Raw genomic sequence first — 5,793 nt, forward strand, 5'->3', positions numbered from 1 at the left:
ATTGTTTGTTATTGATCTTGATAATTTGTTATGTAATATCATATATATTATTTAATTTATGTCGATTAGTATAATTTTTAACAAGTTTTATAATTCATTTTAGATAAATACGTCATGGAAAGATATTGTACAAAAAAAATGACCTCACTAGACTAAGATTTTGGGCAACAATGACAAATAACATTTTTTCCATAAAACCACTAAAATAAGAAAGTTCCAAAACGACGTGTAACAACTTGTTCCTTGATTGCTACCGGCGTTCGAGTCTTGCGGGAGAACCCGTCAAGTCTCGGACAAGCCTTATTTGAAACTTTTTTTAATGTGTTATATTGGTTCCACTGATCTATGTAGTTGCTTTGCACCGTACAATTCTTTGTAATATGATTCGAACAAAAGTCATTATAAATCAACTTAACTTTTATTCCACATAATCGTAAAAAAATACATCAAGATTTATAATCTCCAAATGTACATTCATATTGAGACTAGTGTCTATTTACAAAAAGAAAATACACTACGATCGACTCGACCTCTAGCGGCGGAGCTACTCAGAATAAAGTGCTATGAGATGCCTTTACCTATCCGCGGTGGACAATAAGTGCCGATGAATGCACACTAGGTTGATCACTATCTACAAAAAGGGAGATAAAGGGGTAAGTCTCATAGACTCAGTGATCATCGGCTCTGTGAGCCGGGTGTAGATGGGAAACAAGCTTAGAGCAGGTAATTTGAATAATAAATTGAGAGTATAAAACGATAACCTTATAAAACCAAATAACAAGTAAGGTATTTGTGCCTTGTAAAAAATAATACCGTAAAATCATAGTGCAATACTTTCTTTAGCAAACAATGCCAAAAAACAAAGGGTAGTAAAATAAATTTCAATTATTGAAATCATCTATTTCATTCAAAAAAACAATAGCCGTATAAAAGCACGCACACTCCCAAAATGTGTGGCATGTAAAAATAATCGTGTACATCCACATATATCAACTCATGATCAATATATAAAGCATTGAAAGCTTTCAATCAAATAAGGGAGTTGCGAAAAAACACTATCTCTCCACCATGCAAAAGAGCACAAGTCTAAAAACACTCAAGGTTCTCGAGTAGGTAATCATAGATAATCAACCTGTGGACCCTTTGCCATGTAATAACAATCCGAGAGGCCCCCTTCCACCAGATTCCCACAGCCATGGCAGTCTCGACGATGTTGGCCGACATCGGAGAAATCATGTGGTTGCAACCACGTCTTTCAACTTGTGGCCTTGCCACGTATAACAACCCATGGCCTTGCCACGTATAACAACCCATGGCCTTGCCACATATAATCACAAACCATGGCCTAGCCATGTCTAACAGCCCATTGGTGACCCAAAGGTTCTCTAGCTAAAGCTCACTTGTGCACAAGGGTCACACTATCCTGATGTGACATTCGACCAACTCTTGATGCTCTTGGTTTGTCAAAAACTGTTTTCAAAACCAAATCAAGGTTTCCAAGAGTTTTCTTTAAATTTGTTGAAAACAAGGTTCCGCAACCATTCAAAATTGCTTTCCACGTTAAAATGCATGGTATAAACATTTGCATAAAGCTCGGATTAAAACTGGCTCACAAGAAATCAAACTTAAACCATTTATTAAGTGCACTAATCTATGCACACTTCACAAAGATTCAAGACACGATTTTTGATGCAAAACATTGCAAAAGGGCTTGTTTCGCGATTTCTAAAACACTTTACATATATGTGTATATATATATACACATATATATAGTCTACACAAACAACTTCCAAATCACTTTGCATCCACAGTTGCCTATTGTTTCTACCAGCTCATGCTTTCCACAAAAGTAATGTATAAATTGTTCCACACCAAGTATACAAATCAAAAATCACTTATCATTTTCTAGCAACTCACGCTTTCCATAAAGACGTTTAATAAATCATTAACAAGCTACTATACATATAACATTATATAGTATGGAATCTTTTGAAATAGACACCCCTTACTCTATTTATAATGGTGGGATATTACTTCGCCACTAATATTTCCTCAAATGCTTACTTTATGCTTGCAGCAATAATCCTTGCTTTGTCAACTTCCTGACATCATTTCAATTCAATACATTTAATAAGCTTTGCTGCCAATATATTCTACATTTGCTGTTCATATTCAATTCTATACTTTCGTCCCTTATTCTTAAGAGATAATTGTTTACACTTAATCCTTGGTGTAACCTTTGAATTACATAAACCCAATAATTTGTTTATAACTTCAAATGCCCACGCCAATATTCTAATAACATTTGTCATGTTCAAACTATTATTTTCATACTATTAATTACAATATGGCAGCAACTATAAATCCAATTTCACCAAGTAATTTATAAGCTTATATGCACAATTGTCTATTTAACTTTCAATGCTTTATTTCTCAATCCTCCATCCACATTATTCATCCTTATTTCTTTCAGATAACATAACAAGCAACCTTAACATTTCTAACTAGCTCATGCATTTTTAGATCTTTTCAACAATCATCATTCTTCACAATGTGTCTTTCAAGTTTTCAATCAACACAACAATAGCCATTTTCTCAAAATCTTCCAACTATACTTAAAGTATTATTCATTTTTACCTTAGAGGTTGCTTGAGCCTCACATGCATTCCAATATTCTTCCAAGTTCCAATCAACAAGTTGCCAACATTATTCACAAATTATTTTTTTAACAATTTTACCAACCGTAAGCCCTAAAGCACAATACCATACTTACCTTTTCTCCTTCACTTTGAATCCATCATGCATCCAAGAGTTTGATGGCTTGCATGTCACTAAATCCTCTCCAATCAAGCTTTTCTTTGCTGCCACAAACACAACCCAACATTACCAGTATAAATTTCCAAGGATACATTCAAACTAAAGCCATTATCTTACCTTTTCCTTATTTGAATCACAAAACCGAGCCACACATCCTCTTCCAAGTTTCAAATCTCTTTTTGGATGGTGAAATATCAAATCTCAACAAGTTAAAGGGAAGGAAATCTTCACGATTGCCTTAGGTTTTCTTCAAAATTGAGCTTCCCCTTAACTCTCTTTTTTTTTTCTCTTTTCTCTCTATCATGTGGGTGGAACTTACAAAGCCATTTCTTTCCTTTCTTTTTCTCTCAAAGGCAAGATTTTCCCAAGTTCCTAAAGCCTTCATTGCCTTTTTCCCTTTTCTTTTTGTTATTTCTTACTTTTGTTTCCTTAGTTTCTTATTGGACTACCTTGCCACCCAATGGTTCTTCATGCACCAATGTTCTCTACATTTTATTAGTTAAATATCCACCCTTCATTATCCTTCCATTCTTTAATTCATTTCTACTTAATTCCCACCTTATTTGTGTCCAGTGGTTTTTCATGCAACTTTCCCACCTTAATTTCCATGTGGCCTCCACCTTGGCCAATGACATTATATGCAACTATATTTTCTCTTCTTTTAGTCTAATTGTCACAAAGTGTCCATCATGCATAAATTTTCCATGCATTCTTTTAGCTTAAAAATTCACATGCATGTGTTATCTTATTCATTTTGTCTTTTGCCTTTTTGTTTGTCACATGGTGGGGGTCCCACATGTTCCCCACTACAAGTACATCCTTGCATGCATATCTTTGCATGTAATAATATTTGTTACATGCATATTCCATCCTCCCACATAATCTAAATTTCCTTGGTTAGTTAATTTCCAATTAACTTCAAATGTTGATATTGCACATGAGTCTTCAAAATTTTTCTTATTTACCATTTGACCCTCCAAACTTTTCATCCTTTACAATTTGGTCGTTCAAATATTTCTTTAATTCCAATTTCCTTATATTTTTCTTCTGTTGCACTTGTACACATAAAATATCAAATTTACACTTCACCAAGGTGTCACCATAATATTTAAATATATACTTACCTGCCCTTACTTTATTTAAGGAAGGCATGTAGGCCCCACTAACATCACTTTTCTTCAAAATTCTTTCTCACTTCTACTCCCTCACTTAGATTAGCCATATAGTCTTTTTGCATGACTAATTTCAACAACAAATAAAATATTATTTTATTTCAAAATTCTCCACTTGTCTTGTCAGGTTTCAAGGTGTCTCACTTTATCCTGGTTCACTTCCAAATTGCCTTTTAGCTCACTAATTCATCCTCGATAAAATATTATTATTTTATTATTATTTTCTCGTGTACGAAATATTTTATTTCAAAATATTTTTTTCACCCGTCACTGCTCTTTAGCACTTAAATTTATGCCAATTGACCCTCCATCTTGTCGATAAGGTCTTATTGACTTTTATAAGAGGGTACGGGGTGTTACAATGTAGTGTTTATGAAAAGAAAGAAAAGAAAGAAAAAAATAAGAAAGAAAAAGTGTAAAGAAAAGTAAAAAGAAAATAATTCAAGTAAGGCATTAATGTAAGCGTATAGGTGTGAGGGTAAAAACATTGGTTTCTTTGTTCGAGGAGTTGGGCTTGGATTCGAACTTCAGCAAGTGCATCTTTTGAAAAATAAATTGCCACGTGTCAGCGTTTAGAGTGCCACGTGGTAGCCTCTTGGTGTGCCACGTGGTACTTGAAACCATAAATGCCATGTCAACAATCAATGTCATTTGAACCCGTAAAAATCACGTCAGTAATCCATTCCAAAATTGTACGTGGTAGTGCCCTGTCATCATGATGGTGATGTGGCATTGACACATCAGCCACATGCTCCAATTGTTAGATGTCAATGACATCTTCTGGTGATACACTGAGTGGTAGCAGAATTATAGGGTGACGCGTTGAGTTGTTGCAGTATTATGGGGTGACACACCACACATCAATTGTTAGATGTCGATGACATATTGTGGTGACACTATGAGTGGTAGCAGAATTATGGGGTGATGTGCTGAGTTGTTGTTGTATTATAGGGTGACATGCACGCCCCAATTGTTAAATGTTGATGAGATCTTGTGGTGACACGTTGAGTGGTAGCAAAATTATGCGGTGACACACCACGTGGTTGCAGAATTATGGGGTGACACACCAAGCCCCAATGGGGTGTGTGAGACCTTGACCTTCATAGACATGTAGTGGAGGTAGACCCTATGATGTGGAGTAAGGGTAATTTGGTCATTTTCTTGGTGAGCTCTTAAAAGTAGGTTTTCTAATATTACTAAGGCCTAAGTAAGCCTAAGATATAAATGAATGATGAAATTAAGGATAAAACGATGAAGAAAATAGAAATAATGATGATTTCCAAGGTAGGGGCAAAATGGTCATTTTTCATATCGGATAATCAAAATTTTTAGGTTGTTGTGAACCTGAGTATTTCTAGACTATTATGGACTTTATCTTAGTGTCAAAAGAGTAAAAAGATTGCATAAAGGATTGGAGCAAGACAAAGCCAACTTGTTAAGGGTATTTTCGTAATTTAAGTGAAGTTTGGATAAGCTTTGGCTATAAATATCTCATTTCTCCAACAACTTCCTCTTTTTTCCAGAGCTTCTTGTGCTTTCCTCCCATCTCACATTTCTTCGTCTTCCATGGAAGCTTGTTTTGAAACCTCTATAAATTCTCTCAAGTTAACCCCAATTTTCTTGCTTTTGTGCACTTTTTCATAGAACCTTTTGTGCTATTTTACTCTCTCACCTTAAAACCCTTAAAAAGTCTTACTCCCATACTTTCTCCCACTAGCTAGGTGTTTTAGAGAGAGAAAGAGAGAGAGAGAGAGCTTCTATAATAGCTTGAAAATTCTTGGAAAGGAATTCACTTACAAAGCTA

The sequence above is a fragment of the Theobroma cacao genome, chromosome 4, assembly GCF_000208745.1.
Source record: "Theobroma cacao cultivar B97-61/B2 chromosome 4, Criollo_cocoa_genome_V2, whole genome shotgun sequence".
NCBI classification, from domain to species: domain Eukaryota; kingdom Viridiplantae; phylum Streptophyta; class Magnoliopsida; order Malvales; family Malvaceae; genus Theobroma; species Theobroma cacao.